Genomic DNA, 23,813 nt, shown 5'->3' with positions numbered 1-23,813 from the left:
AAATGGACCATTTTTTTCGTTTCGGAAGCATGTCGTAAGGGGGGGTGGTTATCTCTTTCACCAAAAAACAGGCGTTTTTGATTGAACAATAAAGGCCTCCAAATGTTATTTAATTCACTTCCCGTGGAGGAGAAACACTTTTTAAGGCCTCAGAGTAAGTAAATTGGCCATTTTCATTCACTTTTAGCCATTCCTCAAATCTCGTGTTTAAGGCCCCTGGAAGCTTGAAAATCACTTTAAACATCTAATTTTATCTCTAAAAGTGATTATCCACGTAAAAATGTGAATTGTCGTTCAAAGACGCAACATTTGAAAATGGACTATTTTTTTCGTTTCTGAAGCATGTCGTAAGGGGGGGTGGTTATCTCTTTCATCAAAAATCGGGCATTTTTGATTGAACAATAAAGGCCTACAAATGTTATTTAATTCACATTCTGGGGTGGAGAAAAACTTTTTAAGGCCACAGAGTGAATAAATTGGCCATTTTCATTCACATTTACCCATTTCTCAAATCTTGTGTTTAGGGCCCCTGGAAGCTTGAAAATCACTTTAAACATCTCATTTTATCTCTAAAAGTGATTATCCACGTACAATGTTAATTGGAGTTCAAAGATGCAACATTTGAAAATGAACCATTTTTTTAGTTTCAGATGCATGTCGTAAGGGGGGGTGGTTATCTCTTTCATCAAAAATCGGGCGTTTTTGATTGAACAATAAAGGCCTACAAATGGTATTTAATTCACATTCTGGGGTGGAGAAAAACTTTTTAAGGCCACAGAGTGAATAAATTGGCCATTTTTATTCACATTTACCCATTTCTCAAATCTTGTGTTTAGGGCCCCTGGAAGCTTGAAAATCACTTTAAACATCTAATTTTATCTCTAAAAGTGATTATCCACGTACAAATGTGAATTGTCGTTCAAAGACGCAACATTTGAAAATGGACCATTTTTTTCATTTCTGAAGCATATCGTAAGGGGGGGTGGTTATCTCTTTCACCAAAAAACAGGCGTTTTTGATTGAACAATAAATGCATCCAAATGTTATTTTTTTCACTTCCCGTGGAGGAGAAACACTTTTTAAGGCCGCAGAGTGAGTAAATTGGCCACTTTCATTCACGCTTACCCATTTCTCAAATCTTGTGTTTAGGGCCCCTGGAAGCTTGAAAATCACTTTAAACATCTAATTTTATCTCTAAAAGTGATTATCCACGTACAAATGTGAATTGTCGTTCAAAGACGCAACATTTGAAAATGGACCATTTTTTTCGTTTCGGAAGCATGTCGTAAGGGGGGGTGGTTATCTCTTTCACCAAAAAACAGGCGTTTTTGATTGAACAATAAAGGCCTCGAAATATTATTTTATTTACTTCCCGTGGAGGAGAAACACTTTTTAAGGCCTCAGAATGAGTAAATTGGCCATTTTCATTCACTTTTAGCCATTCCTCAAATCTCGTGTTTAAGGCCCCTGGAAGCATGAAAATCACTTTAAACATCTCAATTTATCTTTAAAAGTGATTTTCCACGTACAAATGTGAATTGTAGTTCAAAGATGCGATATTTGAAAACGGACCATTTTTTTCGTTTCTGAAGCATGTCGTAAGGGGGGGTGGTTATCTCTTTCATCAAAAATCGGGCATTTTTCATTGAACAATAAAGGCCTACAAATGTTATTTAATTCACTTCCCGTGGAGGAGAAACACTTTTTAAGGCCTCAGAGTTAGTAAATTGGCCATTTTCATTCACTTTTACCCATTTCTCAAATCTTGTGTTTAGGGCCCCTGGAAGCTTGAAAATCACTTTAAACATCTAATTTTATCTCTAAAAGTGATTATCCACGTACAAATGTGAATTGTCGTTCAAAGACGCAACATTTGAAAATGGACTATTTTTTTCGTTTCTGAAGCATGTCGTAAGGGGGGGTGGTTATCTCTTTCACCAAAAAACAGGCGTTTTTGATTGAACAATAAAGGCCTCCAAATGTTATTTAATTCACTTCCCGTGGAGGAGAAACACTTTTTAAGGCCTCAGAGTGAGTAAATTGGCCATTTTCATTCACTTTTAGCCATTCCTCAAATCTCGTGTTTAAGGCCCCTGGAAGCATGAAAATCACTTTAAACATCTCAATTTATCTTTAAAAGTGATTTTCCACGTACAAATGTGAATTGTAGTTCAAAGATGCGATATTTGAAAACGGACCATTTTTTTCGTTTCTGAAGCATGTCGTAAGGGGGGGTGGTTATCTCTTTCATCAAAAATCGGGCATTTTTGATTGAACAATAAAGGCCTACAAATGTTATTTAATTCACTTTCTGGGGTGGAGAAAAACTTTTTAAGGCCTCAGAGTGAATAAATTGGCCATTTTCATTCACATTTACCCATTCCTCAAATCTTGTGTTTGGGCCCCTGGAAGCTTGAAAATCACTTTAAACATCTAATTTCATCTCTAAAAGTGATTATCCACGTACAAATGTGAATTGTAGTTCAAAGACGCAACATTTGAAAATGGACCATTTTTTTTCGTTTCTGACGCATGTCGTAAGGGGGGGTGGTTATCTCTTTCACCAAAAAACTGGCATTTTTGAATGAACAATAAAGGCCTCCAAATGTTATTTTATTCACTTCCCGTGGAGGAGAAACACTCTTTAAGGCCGCAGAGTGAGTAAATTGGCCATTTTCATTCACTTTTACCCATTCCTCAAATCTCGTGTTTCAGGCCCCTGGAAGCATGAAAATCACTTTAAACATCTCAATTTATCTTTAAACATGATTTTCCATGTACAAATGTGAATTGTAGTTCAAAGAGGCAACATTTGAAAACGGACCATTTTTTTAGTTTCTGAAGCATGTCGTAAGGGGGGGTGGTTATCTCTTTCACCAAAAAACAGGCGTTTTTGATTGAACAATAAAGGCCTCCAAATGTTATTTAATTCACTTCCCGTGGAGGAGAAACACTTTTTAAGGCCTCAGAGTGAGTAAATTGGCCATTTTCATTCACTTTTACCCATTTCTCAAATCTTGTGTTTAGGGCCCCTGGAAGCTTGAATATCACTTTAAACATCTAATTTTATCTCTAAAAGTGATTATCCACGTACAAATGTGGATTGTCGTTCAAAGACGCAACATTTGAAAATGGACCATTTTTTTCGTTTCTGAAGCATGTCGTAAGGGGGGGTGGTTATCTCTTTCACCAAAAAACAGGCGTTTTTGATTGAACAATAAAGGCCTCGAAATATTATTTTATTTACTTCCCGTGGAGGAGAAACACTTTTTAAGGCCCCAGAATGAGTAAATTGGCCATTTTCATTCACTTTTAGCCATTCCTCAAATCTCGTGTTTAAGGCCCCTGGAAGCATGAAAATCACTTTAAACATCTCAATTTATCTTTAAAAGTGATTTTCCACGTACAAATGTGAATTGTAGTTCAAAGAGGCGACATTTGAAAACGGACCATTTTTTTAGTTTCTGAAGCATGTCGTAAGGGGGGGTGGTTATCTCTTTCGTCAAAAATCGGGCGTTTTTGCTTGAACAATAAAGGCCTACAAATGTTATTTAATTCACTTCCCGTGGAGGAGAATCTCTTTTTAAGGCCTCAGAGTTAGTAAATTGGCCATTTTCATTCACTTTTACCCAATTCTCAAATCTTGTGTTTAGGGCCCCTGGAAGCTTGAAAATCACTTTAAACATCTAATTTTATCTCTAAAAGTGATTATCCACGTACAAATGTGAATTGTCGTTCAAAGACGCATCATTTGAAAATGGACTATTTTTTTCGTTTCTGAAGCATGTCGTAAGGGGGGGTGGTTATCTCTTTCACCAAAAAACAGGCGTTTTTGATTGAACAATAAAGGCCTCCAAATGTTATTTAATTCACTTCCCGTGGAGGAGAAACACTTTTTAAGGCCTCAGAGTGAGTAAATTGGCCATTTTCATTCACTTTTAGCCATTCCTCAAATCTCGTGTTTAAGGCCCCTGGAAGCATGAAAATCACTTTAAACATCTCAATTTATCTTTAAAAGTGATTTTCCACGTACAAATGTGAATTGTAGTTCAAAGATGCGATATTTGAAAACGGACCATTTTTTTCGTTTCTGAAGCATGTCGTAAGGGGGGGTGGTTATCTCTTTCACCAAAAAACAGGCGTTTTGATTGAACAATAAAGGCCTCCAAATGTTATTTAATTCACTTCCCGTGGAGGAGAAACACTTTTTAAGGCCTCAGAGTGAGTAAATTGGCCATTTTCATTCACTTTTACCCATTTCTCAAATCTTGTGTTTAGGGCCCCTGGAAGCTTGAAAATCACTTTAAACATCTAATTTTATCTCTAAAAGTGATTATCCACGTACAAATGTGAATTGTCGTTCAAAGACGCAACATTTGAAAATGGACCATTTTTTTCGTTTCTGAAGCATGTCGTAAGGGGGGGTGGTTATCTCTTTCACCAAAAAACAGGCGTTTTTGATTGAACAATAAAGGCCTCGAAATATTATTTTATTTACTTCCCGTGGAGGAGAAACACTTTTTAAGGCCTCAGAATGAGTAAATTGGCCATTTTCATTCACTTTTAGCCATTCCTCAAATCTCGTGTTTAAGGCCCCTGGAAGCATGAAAATCACTTTAAACATCTCAATTTATCTTTAAAAGTGATTTTCCACGTACAAATGTGAATTGTAGTTCAAAGAGGCGACATTTGAAAACGGACCATTTTTTTAGTTTCTGAAGCATGTCGTAAGGGGGGGTGGTTATCTCTTTCGTCAAAAATCGGGCGTTTTTGCTTGAACAATAAAGGCCTACAAATGTTATTTAATTCACTTCCCGTGGAGGAGAATCTCTTTTTAAGGCCTCAGAGTTAGTAAATTGGCCATTTTCATTCACTTTTACCCAATTCTCAAATCTTGTGTTTAGGGCCCCTGGAAGCTTGAAAATCACTTTAAACATCTAATTTTATCTCTAAAAGTGATTATCCACGTACAAATGTGAATTGTCGTTCAAAGACGCAACATTTGAAAATGGACCATTTTTTTCATTTCTGAAGCATATCGTAAGGGGGGGTGGTTATCTCTTTCGTAAAAAATCGTGCGTTTTCGCTTGAACAATAAATGCATCCAAATGTTATTTTTTTCACTTCCCGTGGAGGAGAAACACTTTTTTAGGCCGCAGAGTGAGTAAATTGGCCACTTTCATTCACTTTTAGCCATTCCTCAAATCTCGTGTTTAAGGCCCCTGGAAGCATGAAAATCACTTTAAACATCTCAATTTATCTTTAAAAGTGATTTTCCACGTACAAATGTGAATTGTAGTTCAAAGATGCGATATTTGAAAACGGACCATTTTTTTCGTTTCTGAAGCATGTCGTAAGGGGGGGTGGTTATCTCTTTCATCAAAAATCTGACATTTTTGATTGAACAATAAAGGCCTACAAATGTTATTTAATTCACTTTCTGGGGTGGAGAAAAACTTTTTAAGGCCTCAGAGTGAATAAATTGGCCATTTTCATTCACATTTACCCATTCCTCAAATCTTGTGTTTAGGGCCCCTGGAAGCTTGAAAATCACTTTAAACATCTAATTTCATCTCTAAAAGTGATTATCCACGTACAAATGTGAATTGTAGTTCAAAGACGCAACATTTGAAAATGGACCATTTTTTTTCGTTTCTGACGCATGTCGTAAGGGGGGGTGGTTATCTCTTTCACCAAAAAACTGGCATTTTTGAATGAACAATAAAGGCCTCCAAATGTTATTTTATTCACTTCCCGTGGAGGAGAAACACTCTTTAAGGCCGCAGAGTGAGTAAATTGGCCATTTTCATTCACTTTTACCCATTCCTCAAATCTCGTGTTTCAGGCCCCTGGAAGCATGAAAATCAATTTAAACATCTCAATTTATCTTTAAACATGATTTTCCATGTACAAATGTGAATTGTAGTTCAAAGAGGCAACATTTGAAAACGGACCATTTTTTTAGTTTCTGAAGCATGTCGTAAGGGGGGGTGGATATCTCTTTCACCAAAAAACAGGCGTTTTTGATTGAACAATAAAGGCCTCCAAATGTTATTTAATTCACTTCCCGTGGAGGAGAAACACTTTTTAAGGCCTCAGAGTGAGTAAATTGGCCATTTTCATTCACTTTTACCCATTTCTCAAATCTTGTGTTTAGGGCCCCTGGAAGCTTGAATATCACTTTAAACATCTAATTTTATCTCTAAAAGTGATTATCCACGTACAAATGTGAATTGTCGTTCAAAGACGCAACATTTGAAAATGGATCATTTTTTTCGTTTCTGAAGCATGTCGTAAGGGGGGGTGGTTATCTCTTTCACCAAAAAACAGGCGTTTTTGATTGAACAATAAAGGCCTCGAAATATTATTTTATTTACTTCCCGTGGAGGAGAAACACTTTTTAAGGCCTCAGAATGAGTAAATTGGCCATTTACATTCACTTTTAGCCATTCCTCAAATCTCGTGTTTAAGGCCCCTGGAAGCATGAAAATCACTTTAAACATCTCAATTTATCTTTAAAAGTGATTTTCCACGTACAAATGTGAATTGTAGTTCAAAGAGGCGACATTTGAAAACGGACCATTTTTTTAGTTTCTGAAGCATGTCGTAAGGGGGGGTGGTTATCTCTTTCGTCAAAAATCGGGCGTTTTTGCTTGAACAATAAAGGCCTACAAATGGTTTTTAATTCACTTCCCGTGGAGGAGAATCTCTTTTTAAGGCCTCAGAGTTAGTAAATTGGCCATTTTCATTCACTTTTACCCAATTCTCAAATCTTGTGTTTAGGGCCCCTGGAAGCTTGAAAATCACTTTAAACATCTAATTTTATCTCTAAAAGTGATTATCCACGTACAAATGTGAATTGTCGTTCAAAGACGCATCATTTGAAAATGGACTATTTTTTTCGTTTCTGAAGCATGTCGTAAGGGGGGGTGGTTATCTCTTTCACCAAAAAACAGGCGTTTTTGATTGAACAATAAAGGCCTCCAAATGTTATTTAATTCACTTCCCGTGGAGGAGAAACACTTTTTAAGGCCTCAGAGTGAGTAAATTGGCCATTTTCATTCACTTTTAGCCATTCCTCAAATCTCGTGTTTAAGGCCCCTGGAAGCATGAAAATCACTTTAAACATCTCAATTTATCTTTAAAAGTGATTTTCCACGTACAAATGTGAATTGTAGTTCAAAGATGCGATATTTGAAAACGGACCATTTTTTTCGTTTCTGAAGCATGTCGTAAGGGGGGGTGGTTATCTCTTTCATCAAAAATCGGGCATTTTTGATTGAACAATAAAGGCCTACAAATGTTATTTAATTCACTTCCCGTGGAGGAGAAACACTTTTTAAGGCCTCAGAGTTAGTAAATTGGCCATTTTCATTCACTTTTACCCATTTCTCAAATCTTGTGTTTAGGGCCCCTGGAAGCTTGAAAATCACTTTAAACATCTAATTTTATCTCTAAAAGTGATTATCCACTTACAAATGTGAATTGTCGTTCAAAGACGCAACATTTGAAAATGGACTATTTTTTTCGTTTCTGAAGCATGTCGTAAGGGGGGGTGGTTATCTCTTTCACCAAAAAACAGGCGTTTTTGATTGAACAATAAAGGCCTCCAAATGTTATTTAATTCACTTCCCGTGGAGGAGAAACACTTTTTAAGGCCTCAGAGTGAGTAAATTGGCCATTTTCATTCACTTTTACCCATTTCTCAAATCTTGTGTTTAGGGCCCCTGGAAGCTTGAAAATCACTTTAAACATCTAATTTTATCTCTAAAAGTGATTATCCACGTACAAATGTGAATTGTCGTTCAAAGACGCAACATTTGAAAATGGACCATTTTTTTCGTTTCGGAAGCATGTCGTAAGGGGGGGTGGTTATCTCTTTCACCAAAAAACAGGCGTTTTTGATTGAACAATAAAGGCCTCGAAATATTATTTTATTTACTTCCCGTGGAGGAGAAACACTTTTTAAGGCCTCAGAATGAGTAAATTGGCCATTTTCATTCACTTTTAGCCATTCCTCAAATCTCGTGTTTAAGGCCCCTGGAAGCATGAAAATCACTTTAAACATCTCAATTTATCTTTAAAAGTGATTTTCCACGTACAAATGTGAATTGTAGTTCAAAGATGCGATATTTGAAAACGGACCATTTTTTTCGTTTCTGAAGCATGTCGTAAGGGGGGGTGGTTATCTCTTTCATCAAAAATCGGGCATTTTTGATTGAACAATAAAGGCCTACAAATGTTATTTAATTCACTTCCCGTGGAGGAGAAACACTTTTTAAGGCCTCAGAGTTAGTAAATTGGCCATTTTCATTCACTTTTACCCATTTCTCAAATCTTGTGTTTAGGGCCCCTGGAAGCTTGAAAATCACTTTAAACATCTAATTTTATCTCTAAAAGTGATTATCCACGTACAAATGTGAATTGTCGTTCAAAGACGCAACATTTGAAAATGGACTATTTTTTTCGTTTCTGAAGCATGTCGTAAGGGGGGGTGGTTATCTCTTTCACCAAAAAACAGGCGTTTTTGATTGAACAATAAAGGCCTCCAAATGTTATTTAATTCACTTCCCGTGGAGGAGAAACACTTTTTAAGGCCTCAGAGTGAGTAAATTGGCCATTTTCATTCACTTTTACCCATTTCTCAAATCTTGTGTTTAGGGCCCCTGGAAGCTTGAAAATCACTTTAAACATCTAATTTTATCTCTAAAAGTGATTATCCACGTACAAATGTGAATTGTCGTTCAAAGACGCAACATTTGAAAATGGACCATTTTTTTCGTTTCGGAAGCATGTCGTAAGGGGGGGTGGTTATCTCTTTCACCAAAAAACAGGCGTTTTTGATTGAACAATAAAGGCCTCGAAATATTATTTTATTTACTTCCCGTGGAGGAGAAACACTTTTTAAGGCCTCAGAGTGAGTAAATTGGCCATTTTCATTCACTTTTAGCCATTTCTCAAATCTCGTGTTTCAGGCCCCTGGAAGCATGAAAATCACTTTAAACATCTCAATTTATCTTTAAACATGATTTTCCATGTACAAATGTGAATTGTAGTTCAAAGACCCAACATTTGAAAACGGACCATTTTTTTAGTTTCTGAAGCATGTCGTAAGGGGGGGTGGTTATCTCTTTCGTCAAAAATCGGGCGTTTTTGCTTGAACAATAAAGGCCTACAAATGTTATTTAATTCACTTCCCGTGGAGGAGAAACACTTTTTAAGGCCTCAGAGTGAGTAAATTGGCCATTTTCATTCACTTTTAGCCATTCCTCAAATCTCGTGTTTAAGGCCCCTGGAAGCATGAAAATCACTTTAAACATCTCAATTTATCTTTAAAAGTGATTTTCCACGTACAAATGTGAATTGTAGTTCAAAGATGCGATATTTGAAAACGGACCATTTTTTTCGTTTCTGAAGCATGTCGTAAGGGGGGGTGGTTATCTCTTTCATCAAAAATCTGACATTTTTGATTGAACAATAAAGGCCTACAAATGTTATTTAATTCACTTTCTGGGGTGGAGAAAAACTTTTTAAGGCCTCAGAGTGAATAAATTGGCCATTTTCATTCACATTTACCCATTCCTCAAATTTTGTGTTTAGGGCCCCTGGAAGCTTGAAAATCACTTTAAACATCTAATTTCATCTCTAAAAGTGATTATCCACGTACAAATGTGAATTGTAGTTCAAAGACGCAACATTTGAAAATGGACCATTTTTTTTCGTTTCTGACGCATGTCGTAAGGGGGGGTGGTTATCTCTTTCACCAAAAAACTGGCATTTTTGAATGAACAATAAAGGCCTCCAAATGTTATTTTATTCACTTCCCGTGGAGGAGAAACACTCTTTAAGGCCGCAGAGTGAGTAAATTGGCCATTTTCATTCACTTTTACCCATTCCTCAAATCTCGTGTTTCAGGCCCCTGGAAGCATGAAAATCAATTTAAACATCTCAATTTATCTTTAAACATGATTTTCCATGTACAAATGTGAATTGTAGTTCAAAGAGGCAACATTTGAAAACGGACCATTTTTTTAGTTTCTGAAGCATGTCGTAAGGGGGGGTGGATATCTCTTTCACCAAAAAACAGGCGTTTTTGATTGAACAATAAAGGCCTCCAAATGTTATTTAATTCACTTCCCGTGGAGGAGAAACACTTTTTAAGGCCTCAGAGTGAGTAAATTGGCCATTTTCATTCACTTTTACCCATTTCTCAAATCTTGTGTTTAGGGCCCCTGGAAGCTTGAATATCACTTTAAACATCTAATTTTATCTCTAAAAGTGATTATCCACGTACAAATGTGAATTGTCGTTCAAAGACGCAACATTTGAAAATGGATCATTTTTTTCGTTTCTGAAGCATGTCGTAAGGGGGGGTGGTTATCTCTTTCACCAAAAAACAGGCGTTTTTGATTGAACAATAAAGGCCTCGAAATATTATTTTATTTACTTCCCGTGGAGGAGAAACACTTTTTAAGGCCTCAGAATGAGTAAATTGGCCATTTACATTCACTTTTAGCCATTCCTCAAATCTCGTGTTTAAGGCCCCTGGAAGCATGAAAATCACTTTAAACATCTCAATTTATCTTTAAAAGTGATTTTCCACGTACAAATGTGAATTGTAGTTCAAAGAGGCGACATTTGAAAACGGACCATATTTTTAGTTTCTGAAGCATGTCGTAAGGGGGGGTGGTTATCTCTTTCGTCAAAAATCGGGCGTTTTTGCTTGAACAATAAAGGCCTACAAATGTTATTTAATTCACTTCCCGTGGAGGAGAATCTCTTTTTAAGGCCTCAGAGTTAGTAAATTGGCCATTTTCATTCACTTTTACCCAATTCTCAAATCTTGTGTTTAGGGCCCCTGGAAGCTTGAAAATCACTTTAAACATCTAATTTTATCTCTAAAAGTGATTATCCACGTACAAATGTGAATTGTCGTTCAAAGACGCATCATTTGAAAATGGACTATTTTTTTCGTTTCTGAAGCATGTCGTAAGGGGGGGTGGTTATCTCTTTCACCAAAAAACAGGCGTTTTTGATTGAACAATAAAGGCCTCCAAATGTTATTTAATTCACTTCCCGTGGAGGAGAAACACTTTTTAAGGCCTCAGAGTGAGTAAATTGGCCATTTTCATTCACTTTTAGCCATTCCTCAAATCTCGTGTTTAAGGCCCCTGGAAGCATGAAAATCACTTTAAACATCTCAATTTATCTTTAAAAGTGATTTTCCATGTACAAATGTGAATTGTAGTTCAAAGATGCGATATTTGAAAACGGACCATTTTTTTCGTTTCTGAAGCATGTCGTAAGGGGGGGTGGTTATCTCTTTCATCAAAAATCGGGCATTTTTGATTGAACAATAAAGGCCTACAAATGTTATTTAATTCACTTCCCGTGGAGGAGAAACACTTTTTAAGGCCTCAGAGTTAGTAAATTGGCCATTTTCATTCACTTTTACCCATTTCTCAAATCTTGTGTTTAGGGCCCCTGGAAGCTTGAAAATCACTTTAAACATCTAATTTTATCTCTAAAAGTGATTATCCACGTACAAATGTGAATTGTCGTTCAAAGACGCAACATTTGAAAATGGACTATTTTTTTCGTTTCTGAAGCATGTCGTAAGGGGGGGTGGTTATCTCTTTCACCAAAAAACAGGCGTTTTTGATTGAACAATAAAGGCCTCCAAATGTTATTTAATTCACTTCCCGTGGAGGAGAAACACTTTTTAAGGCCTCAGAGTGAGTAAATTGGCCATTTTCATTCACTTTTACCCATTTCTCAAATCTTGTGTTTAGGGCCCCTGGAAGCTTGAAAATCACTTTAAACATCTAATTTTATCTCTAAAAGTGATTATCCACGTACAAATGTGAATTGTCGTTCAAAGACGCAACATTTGAAAATGGACCATTTTTTTCGTTTCGGAAGCATGTCGTAAGGGGGGGTGGTTATCTCTTTCACCAAAAAACAGGCGTTTTTGATTGAACAATAAAGGCCTCGAAATATTATTTTATTTACTTCCCGTGGAGGAGAAACACTTTTTAAGGCCTCAGAATGAGTAAATTGGCCATTTTCATTCACTTTTAGCCATTCCTCAAATCTCGTGTTTAAGGCCCCTGGAAGCATGAAAATCACTTTAAACATCTCAATTTATCTTTAAAAGTGATTTTCCACGTACAAATGTGAATTGTAGTTCAAAGATGCGATATTTGAAAACGGACCATTTTTTTCGTTTCTGAAGCATGTCGTAAGGGGGGGTGGTTATCTCTTTCATCAAAAATCGGGCATTTTTGATTGAACAATAAAGGCCTACAAATGTTATTTAATTCACTTCCCGTGGAGGAGAAACACTTTTTAAGGCCTCAGAGTTAGTAAATTGGCCATTTTCATTCACTTTTACCCATTTCTCAAATCTTGTGTTTAGGGCCCCTGGAAGCTTGAAAATCACTTTAAACATCTAATTTTATCTCTAAAAGTGATTATCCACGTACAAATGTGAATTGTCGTTCAAAGACGCAACATTTGAAAATGGACTATTTTTTTCGTTTCTGAAGCATGTCGTAAGGGGGGGTGGTTATCTCTTTCACCAAAAAACAGGCGTTTTTGATTGAACAATAAAGGCCTCCAAATGTTATTTAATTCACTTCCCGTGGAGGAGAAACACTTTTTAAGGCCTCAGAGTGAGTAAATTGGCCATTTTCATTCACTTTTACCCATTTCTCAAATCTTGTGTTTAGGGCCCCTGGAAGCTTGAAAATCACTTTAAACATCTAATTTTATCTCTAAAAGTGATTATCCACGTACAAATGTGAATTGTCGTTCAAAGACGCAACATTTGAAAATGGACCATTTTTTTCGTTTCGGAAGCATGTCGTAAGGGGGGGTGGTTATCTCTTTCACCAAAAAACAGGCGTTTTTGATTGAACAATAAAGGCCTCGAAATATTATTTTATTTACTTCCCGTGGAGGAGAAACACTTTTTAAGGCCTCAGAATGAGTAAATTGGCCATTTTCATTCACTTTTAGCCATTCCTCAAATCTCGTGTTTAAGGCCCCTGGAAGCATGAAAATCACTTTAAACATCTCAATTTATCTTTAAAAGTGATTTTCCACGTACAAATGTGAATTGTAGTTCAAAGAGGCGACATTTGAAAACGGACCATTTTTTTAGTTTCTGAAGCATGTCGTAAGGGGGGGTGGTTATCTCTTTCATCAAAAATCGGGCGTTTCGCTTGAACAATAAAGGCCTACAAATGTTATTTTATTCACTGCTCGTGGAGGAGAAACACTTTTTATGGCCTCAGAGTGAGTAAATTGGCCATTTTCATTCACTTTTACCCATTTCTCAAATCTCGTGTTTCAGGCCCCTGGAAGCATGAAAATCACTTTAAACATCTCAATTTATCTTTAAACATGATTTTCCATGTACAAATGTGAATTGTAGTTCAAAGACCCAACATTTGAAAATGGACCATTTTTTTAGTTTCTGAAGCATGTCGTAAGGGGGGGTGGTTATCTCTTTCGTCAAAAATCGGGCGTTTTTGCTTGAACAATAAAGGCCTACAAATGTTATTTAATTCACTTCCCGTGGAGGAGAAACACTTTTTAAGGCCTCAGAGTTAGTAAATTGGCCATTTTCATTCACTTTTACCCAATTCTCAAATCTTGTGTTTAGGGCCCCTGGAAGCTTGAAAATCACTTTAAACATCTAATTTTATCTCTAAAAGTGATTATACATGTACAAATGTGAATTGTCGTTCAAAGACGCATCATTTGAAAATGGACTATTTTTTTCGTTTCTGAAGCATGTCGTAAGGGGGGGTGGTTATCTCTTTCACCAAAAAACAGGCGTTTTTGATTGAACAATAAAGGCCTCCAAATGTTATTTAATTCACTTCCCGTGGAGGAGAAACACTTTTTAAGGCCTCAGAGTGAGTAAATTGGCCATTTTCATTCACTTTTAGCCATTCCTCAAATCTCGTGTTTAAGGCCCCTGGAAGCATGAAAATCACTTTAAACATCTCAATTTATCTTTAAAAGTGATTTTCCACGTACAAATGTGAATTGTAGTTCAAAGATGCGATATTTGAAAACGGACCATTTTTTTCGTTTCTGAAGCATGTCGTAAGGGGGGGTGGTTATCTCTTTCATCAAAAATCGGGCATTTTTGATTGAACAATAAAGGCCTACAAATGTTATTTAATTCACTTTCTGGGGTGGAGAAAAACTTTTTAAGGCCTCAGAGTGAATAAATTGGCCATTTTCATTCACATTTACCCATTCCTCAAATCTTGAGTTTGGGCCCCTGGAAGCTTGAAAATCACTTTAAACATCTAATTTCATCTCTAAAAGTGATTATCCACGTACAAATGTGAATTGTAGTTCAAAGACGCATTATTTGAAAATGGACCATTTTTTTTCGTTTCTGACGCATGTCGTAAGGGGGGGTGGTTATCTCTTTCACCAAAAAACTGGCATTTTTGAATGAACAATAAAGGCCTCCAAATGTTATTTTATTCACTTCCCGTGGAGGAGAAACACTCTTTAAGGCCGCAGAGTGAGTAAATTGGCCATTTTCATTCACTTTTACCCATTCCTCAAATCTCGTGTTTCAGGCCCCTGGAAGCATGAAAATCACTTTAAACATCTCAATTTATCTTTAAACATGATTTTCCATGTACAAATGTGAATTGTAGTTCAAAGAGGCAACATTTGAAAACGGACCATTTTTTTAGTTTCTGAAGCATGTCGTAAGGGGGGGTGGTTATCTCTTTCACCAAAAAACAGGCGTTTTTGATTGAACAATAAAGGCCTCCAAATGTTATTTAATTCACTTCCCGTGGAGGAGAAACACTTTTTAAGGCCTCAGAGTGAGTAAATTGGCCATTTTCATTCACTTTTACCCATTTCTCAAATCTTGTGTTTAGGGCCCCTGGAAGCTTGAATATCACTTTAAACATCTAATTTTATCTCTAAAAGTGATTATCCACGTACAAATGTGAATTGTCGTTCAAAGACGCAACATTTGAAAATGGACCATTTTTTTCGTTTCTGAAGCATGTCGTAAGGGGGGGTGGTTATCTCTTTCACCAAAAAACAGGCGTTTTTGATTGAACAATAAAGGCCTCGAAATATTATTTTATTTACTTCCCGTGGAGGAGAAACACTTTTTAAGGCCCCAGAATGAGTAAATTGGCCATTTTCATTCACTTTTAGCCATTCCTCAAATCTCGTGTTTAAGGCCCCTGGAAGCATGAAAATCACTTTAAACATCTCAATTTATCTTTAAAAGTGATTTTCCACATACAAATGTGAATTGTAGTTCAAAGAGGCGACATTTGAAAACGGACCATTTTTTTAGTTTCTGAAGCATGTCGTAAGGGGGGGTGGTTATCTCTTTCGTCAAAAATCGGGCGTTTTTGCTTGAACAATAAAGGCCTACAAATGTTATTTAATTCACTTCCCGTGGAGGAGAATCTCTTTTTAAGGCCTCAGAGTTAGTAAATTGGCCATTTTCATTCACTTTTACCCAATTCTCAAATCTTGTGTTTAGGGCCCCTGGAAGCTTGAAAATCACTTTAAACATCTAATTTTATCTCTAAAAGTGATTATCCACGTACAAATGTGAATTGTCGTTCAAAGACGCATCATTTGAAAATGGACTATTTTTTTCGTTTCTGAAGCATGTCGTAAGGGGGGGTGGTTATCTCTTTCACCAAAAAACAGGCGTTTTTGATTGAACAATAAAGGCCTCCAAATGTTATTTAATTCACTTCCCGTGGAGGAGAAACACTTTTTAAGGCCTCAGAGTGAGTAAATTGGCCATTTTCATTCACTTTTAGCCATTCCTCAAATCTCGTGTTTAAGGCCCCTGGAAGCATGAAAATCACTTTAAACATCTCAATTTATCTTTAAAAGTGATTTTCCACGTACAAATGTGAATTGTAGTTCAAAGATGCGATATTTGAAAACGGACCCTTTTTTTCGTTTCTGAAGCATGTCGTAAGGGGGGGGTGGTTATCTCTTTCACCAAAAAACAGGCGTTTTTGATTGAACAATAAAGGCCTCCAAATGTTATTTAATTCACTTCCCGTGGAGGAGAAACACTTTTTAAGGCCTCAGAGTGAGTAAATTGGCCATTTTCATTCACTTTTACCCATTTCTCAAATCTTGTGTTTAGGGCCCCTGGAAGCTTGAAAATCACTTTAAACATCTAATTTTATCTCTAAAAGTGATTATCCACGTACAAATGTGATTTGTCGTTCAAAGACGCAACATTTGAAAATGGACCATTTTTTTCGTTTCTGAAGCATGTCGTAAGGGGGGGTGGTTATCTCTTTCACCAAAAAACAGGCGTTTTTGATTGAACAATAAAGGCCTCGAAATATTATTTTATTTACTTCCCGTGGAGGAGAAACACTTTTTAAGGCCTCAGAATGAGTAAATTGGCCATTTTCATTCACTTTTAGCCATTCCTCAAATCTCGTGTTTAAGGCCCCTGGAAGCATGAAAATCACTTTAAACATCTCAATTTATCTTTAAAAGTGATTTTCCACGTACAAATGTGAATTGTAGTTCAAAGAGGCGACATTTGAAAACGGACCATTTTTTTAGTTTCTGAAGCATGTCGTAAGGGGGGGTGGTTATCTCTTTCATCAAAAATCGGGCGTTTCGCTTGAACAATAAAGGCCTACAAATGTTATTTTATTCACTTCTCGTGGAGGAGAAACACTTTTTATGGCCTCAGAGTGAGTAAATTGGCCATTTTCATTCACTTTTACCCATTTCTCAAATCTCGTGTTTCAGGCCCCTGGAAGCATGAAAATCACTTTAAACATCTCAATTTATCTTTAAACATGATTTTCCATGTACAAATGTGAATTGTAGTTCAAAGACCCAACATTTGAAAACGGACCATTTTTTTAGTTTCTGAAGCATGTCGTAAGGGGGGGTGGTTATCTCTTTCGTCAAAAATCGGGCGTTTTTGCTTGAACAATAAAGGCCTACAAATGTTATTTAATTCACTTCCCGTGGAGGAGAATCTCTTTTTAAGGCCTCAGAGTTAGTAAATTGGCCATTTTCATTCACTTTTACCCAATTCTCAAATCTTGTGTTTAGGGCCCCTGGAAGCTTGAAAATCACTTTAAACATCTAATTTTATCTCTAAAAGTGATTATCCACGTACAAATGTGAATTGTCGTTCAAAGACGCATCATTTGAAAATGGACAATTTTTTTCGTTTCTGAAGCATGTCGTAAGGGGGGGTGGTTATCTCTTTCACCAAAAAACAGGCGTTTTTGATTGAACAATAAAGGCCTCCAAATGTTATTTAATTCACTTCCCGTGGAGGAGAAACACTTTTTAAGGCCTCAGAGTGAGTAAATTGGCCATTTTCATTCACTTTTAGCCATTCCTCAAATCTCGTGTTTAAGGCCCCTGGAAGCATGAAAATCACTTTAAACATCTCAATTTATCTTTAAAAGTGATTTTCCACGTACAAATGTGAATTGTAGTTCAAAGATGCGATATTTGAAAACGGACCATTTTTTTCGTTTCTGAAGCATGTCGTAAGGGGGGGTGGTTATCTCTTTCATCAAAAACCGGGCATTTTTGATTGAACAATAAAGGCCTACAAATGTTATTTAATTCACTTCCCGTGGAGGAGAAACACTTTTTAAGGCCTCAGAGTTAGTAAATTGGCCATTTTCATTAACTTTTACCCATTTCTCAAATCTTGTGTTTAGGGCCCCTGGAAGCTTGAAAATCACTTTAAACATCTAATTTTATCTCTAAAAGTGATTATCCACGTACAAATGTGAATTGTCGTTCAAAGACGCAACATTTGAAAATGGACTATTTTTTTCGTTTCTGAAGCATGTCGTAAGGGGGGGTGGTTATCTCTTTCACCAAAAAACAGGCGATTTTTATTGAACAATAAAGGCCTCCAAATGTTATTTAATTCACTTCCCGTGGAGGAGAAACACTTTTTAAGGCCTCAGAGTGAGTAAATTGGCCATTTTCATTCACTTTTAGCCATTCCTCAAATCTCGTGTTTAAGGCCCCTGGAAGCTTGAAAATCACTTTAAACATCTAATTTTATCTCTAAAAGTGATTATCCACGTAAAAATGTGAATTGTCGTTCAAAGACGCAACATTTGAAAATGGACTATTTTTTTCGTTTCTGAAGCATGTCGTAAGGGGGGGTGGTTATCTCTTTCATCAAAAATCGGGCATTTTTGATTGAACAATAAAGGCCTACAAATGTTATTTAATTCACATTCTGGGGTGGAGAAAAACTTTTTAAGGCCACAGAGTGAATAAATTGGCCATTTTCATTCACATTTACCCATTTCTCAAATCTTGTGTTTAGGGCCCCTGGAAGCTTGAAAATCACTTTAAACATCTCATTTTATCTCTAAAAGTGATTATCCACGTACAATGTTAATTGGAGTTCAAAGACCCAACATTTGAAAATGAACCATTTTTTTAATTTCAGAAGCATGTCGTAAGGGGGGGGTTATCTCTTTCATCAAAAATCAGGCATTTTCGCTTGAACAATAAAGGCCTCCAAATGTTATTTTATTCACCTCCCGTGGAGGAAAAACACTTTTTAAGGCCGCAGAGTGAGTAAATTGGCCATTTTCATTCACTTTTACCCATTTCTCAAATCTTGTGTTTAGGGCCCCTGGAAGCTTGAAAATCACTTTAAACATCTAATTTTATCTCTAAAAGTGATTATCCACGTACAAATGTGAATTGTCGTTCAAAGACGCATCATTTGAAAATGGACTATTTTTTTCGTTTCTGAAGCATGTCGTAAGGGGGGGTGGTTATCTCTTTCACCAAAAAACAGGCGTTTTTGATTGAACAATAAAGGCCTCCAAATGTTATTTAATTCACTTCCCGTGGAGGAGAAACACTTTTTAAGGCCTCAGAGTGAGTAAATTGGCCATTTTCATTCACTTTTAGCCATTCCTCAAATCTCGTGTTTAAGGCCCCTGGAAGCATGAAAATCACTTTAAACATCTCAATTTATCTTTAAAAGTGATTTTCCACGTACAAATGTGAATTGTAGTTCAAAGATGCGATATTTGAAAACGGACCATTTTTTTAGTTTCTGAAGCATGTCGTAAGGGGGGGTGGTTATCTCTTTCACCAAAAAACAGGCGTTTTTGATTGAACAATAAAGGCCTCCAAATGTTATTTAATTCACTTCCCGTGGAGGAGAAACACTTTTTAAGGCCTCAGAGTGAGTAAATTGGCCATTTTCATTCACTTTTACCCATTTCTCAAATCTTGTGTTTAGGGCCCCTGGAAGCTTGAATATCACTTTAAACATCTAATTTTATCTCTAAAAGTGATTATCCACGTACAAATGTGAATTGTCGTTCAAAGACGCAACATTTGAAAATGGACCATTTTTTTCGTTTCTGAAGCATGTCGTAAGGGGGGGTGGTAATCTCTTTCACCAAAAAACAGGCGTTTTTGATTGAACAATAAAGGCCTCGAAATATTATTTTATTTACTTCCCGTGGAGGAGAAACACTTTTTAAGGCCCCAGAATGAGTAAATTGGCCATTTTCATTCACTTTTAGCCATTCCTCAAATCTCGTGTTTAAGGCCCCTGGAAGCATGAAAATCACTTTAAACATCTCAATTTATCTTTAAAAGTGATTTTCCACGTACAAATGTGAATTGTAGTTCAAAGAGGCGACATTTGAAAACGGACCATTTTTTTAGTTTCTGAAGCATGTCGTAAGGGGGGGTGGTTATCTCTTTCGTCAAAAATTGGGCGTTTTTGCTTGAACAATAAAGGCCTACAAATGTTATTTAATTCACTTCCCGTGGAGGAGAATCTCTTTTTAAGGCCTCAGAGTTAGTAAATTGGCCATTTTCATTCACTTTTACCCAATTCTCAAATCTTGTGTTTAGGGCCCCTGGAAGCTTGAAAATCACTTTAAACATCTAATTTTATCTCTAAAAGTGATTATCCACGTACAAATGTGAATTGTCGTTCAAAGACGCATCATTTGAAAATGGACTATTTTTTTCGTTTCTGAAGCATGTCGTAAGGGGGGGTGGTTATCTCTTTCACCAAAAAACAGGCGTTTTTGATTGAACAATAAAGGCCTCCAAATGTTATTTAATTCACTTCCCGTGGAGGAGAAACACTTTTTAAGGCCTCAGAGTGAGTAAATTGGCCATTTTCATTCACTTTTAGCCATTCCTCAAATCTCGTGTTTAAGGCCCCTGGAAGCATGAAAATCACTTTAAACATCTCAATTTATCTTTAAAAGTGATTTTCCACGTACAAATGTGAATTGTAGTTCAAAGATGCGATATTTGAAAACGGACCATTTTTTTCGTTTCTGAAGCATGTCGTAAGGGGGGGTGGTTATCTCTTTCATCAAAAATCGGGCATTTTTGATTGAACAATAAAGGCCTACAAATGTTATTTAATTCACTTCCCGTGGAGGAGAAACACTTTTTAAGGCCTCAGAGTTAGTAAATTGGCCATTTTCATTCACTTTTACCCATTTCTCAAATCTTGTGTTTAGGGCCCCTGGAAGCTTGAAAATCACTTTAAACATCTAATTTTATCTCTAAAAGTGATTATCCACGTACAAATGTGAATTGTCGTTCAAAGACGCAACATTTGAAAATGGACTATTTTTTTCGTTTCTGAAGCATGTCGTAAGGGGGGGTGGTTATCTCTTTCACCAAAAAACAGGCGTTTTTGATTGAACAATAAAGGCCTCCAAATGTTATTTAATTCACTTCCCGTGGAGGAGAAACACTTTTTAAGGCCTCAGAGTGAGTAAATTGGCCATTTTCATTCACTTTTACCCATTTCTCAAATCTTGTGTTTAGGGCCCCTGGAAGCTTGAAAATCACTTTAAACATCTAATTTTATCTCTAAAAGTGATTATCCACGTACAAATGTGAATTGTCGTTCAAAGACGCAACATTTGAAAATGGACCATTTTTTTCGTTTCTGAAGCATGTCGTAAGGGGGGGTGTTTATCTCTTTCACCAAAAAACAGGCGTTTTTGATTGAACAATAAAGGCCTCGAAATATTATTTTATTTACTTCCCGTGGAGGAGAAACACTTTTTAAGGCCTCAGAATGAGTAAATTGGCCATTTTCATTCACTTTTAGCCATTCCTCAAATCTCGTGTTTAAGGCCCCTGGAAGCATGAAAATCACTTTAAACATCTCAATTTATCTTTAAAAGTGATTTTCCACGTACAAATGTGAATTGTAGTTCAAAGAGGCGACATTTGAAAACGGACCATTTTTTTAGTTTCTGAAGCATGTCGTAAGGGGGGGTGGTTATCTCTTTCATCAAAAATCGGGCGTTTCGCTTGAACAATAAAGGCCTACAAATGTTATTTTATTCACTTCTCGTGGAGGAGAAACACTTTTTATGGCCTCAGAGTGAGTAAATTGGCCATTTTCATTCACTTTTACCCATTTCTCAAATCTCGTGTTTCAGGCCCCTGGAAGCATGAAAATCACTTTAAACATCTCAATTTATCTTTAAACATGATTTTCCATGTACAAATGTGAATTGTAGTTCAAAGACCCAACATTTGAAAACGGACCATTTTTTTAGTTTCTGAAGCATGTCGTAAGGGGGGGTGGTTATCTCTTTCGTCAAAAATCGGGCGTTTTTGCTTGAACAATAAAGGCCTACAAATGTTATTTAATTCACTTCCCGTGGAGGAGAAACACTTTTTAAGGCCTCAGAGTTAGTAAATTGGCCATTTTCATTCACTTTTACCCAATTCTCAAATCTTGTGTTTAGGGCCCCTGGAAGCTTGAAAATCACTTTAAACATCTAATTTCATCTCTAAAAGTGATTATCCACGTACAAATGTGAATTGTCGTTCAAAGACGCATCATTTGAAAATGGACTATTTTTTTCGTTTCTGAAGCATGTCGTAAGGGGGGGTGGTTATCTCTTTCACCAAAAAACAGGCGTTTTTGATTGAACAATAAAGGCCTCCAAATGTTATTTAATTCACTTCCCGTGGAGGAGAAACACTTTTTAAGGCCTCAGAGTGAGTAAATTGGCCATTTTCATTCACTTTTAGCCATTCCTCAAATCTCGTGTTTAAGGCCCCTGGAAGCATGAAAATCACTTTAAACATCTCAATTTATCTTTAAAAGTGATTTTCCACGTACAAATGTGAATTGTAGTTCAAAGATGCGATATTTGAAAACGGACCATTTTTTTCGTTTCTGAAGCATGTCGTAAGGGGGGGTGGTTATCTCTTTCATCAAAAATCGGGCATTTTTGATTGAACAATAAAGGCCTACAAATGTTATTTAATTCACTTTCTGGGGTGGAGAAAAACTTTTTAAGGCCTCAGAGTGAATAAATTGGCCATTTTCATTCACATTTACCCATTCCTCAAATCTTGTGTTTGGGCCCCTGGAAGCTTGAAAATCACTTTAAACATCTAATTTCATCTCTAAAAGTGATTATCCACGTACAAATGTGAATTGTAGTTCAAAGACGCAACATTTGAAAATGGACCATTTTTTTTCGTTTCTGACGCATGTCGTAAGGGGGGGTGGTTATCTCTTTCACCAAAAAACTGGCATTTTTGAATGAACAATAAAGGCCTCCAAATGTTATTTTATTCACTTCCCGTGGAGGAGAAACACTCTTTAAGGCCGCAGAGTGAGTAAATTGGCCATTTTCATTCACTTTTACCCATTCCTCAAATCTCGTGTTTCAGGCCCCTGGAAGCATGAAAATCACTTTAAACATCTCAATTTATCTTTAAACGTGATTTTCCATGTACAAATGTGAATTGTAGTTCAAAGAGGCAACATTTGAAAACGGACCATTTTTTTAGTTTCTGAAGCATGTCGTAAGGGGGGGTGGTTATCTCTTTCACCAAAAAACAGGCGTTTTTGATTGAACAATAAAGGCCTCCAAATGTTATTTAATTCACTTCCCGTGGAGGAGAAACACTTTTTAAGGCCTCAGAGTGAGTAAATTGGCCATTTTCATTCACTTTTACCCATTTCTCAAATCTTGTGTTTAGGGCCCCTGGAAGCTTGAATATCACTTTAAACATCTAATTTTATCTCTAAAAGTGATTATCCACGTACAAATGTGAATTGTCGTTCAAAGACGCAACATTTGAAAATGGACCATTTTTTTCGTTTCTGAAGCATGTCGTAAGGGGGGGTGGTTATCTCTTTCACCAAAAAACAGGCGTTTTTGATTGAACAATAAAGGCCTCGAAATATTATTTTATTTACTTCCCGTGGAGGAGAAACACTTTTTAAGGCCCCAGAATGAGTAAATTGGCCATTTTCATTCACTTTTAGCCATTCCTCAAATCTCGTGTTTAAGGCCCCTGGAAGCATGAAAATCACTTTAAACATCTCAATTTATCTTTAAAAGTGATTTTCCACGTACAAATGTGAATTGTAGTTCAAAGAGGCGACATTTGAAAACGGACCATTTTTTTAGTTTCTGAAGCATGTCGTAAGGGGGGGTGGTTATCTCTTTCGTCAAAAATCGGGCGTTTTTGCTTGAACAATAAAGGCCTACAAATGTTATTTAATTCACTTCCCGTGGAGGAGAATCTCTTTTTAAGGCCTCAGAGTTAGTAAATTGGCCATTTTCATTCACTTTTACCCAATTCTCAAATCTTGTGTTTAGGGCCCCTGGAAGCTTCAAAATCACTTTAAACATCTAATTTTATCTCTAAAAGTGATTATCCACGTACAAATGTGAATTGTCGTTCAAAGACGCATCATTTGAAAATGGACTATTTTTTTCGTTTCTGAAGCA

The sequence above is a fragment of the Triturus cristatus genome, chromosome 12, assembly GCF_964204655.1.
Source record: "Triturus cristatus chromosome 12, aTriCri1.1, whole genome shotgun sequence".
NCBI lineage: Eukaryota > Metazoa > Chordata > Amphibia > Caudata > Salamandridae > Triturus > Triturus cristatus.
This window is presented reverse-complemented; position numbering follows the sequence as displayed.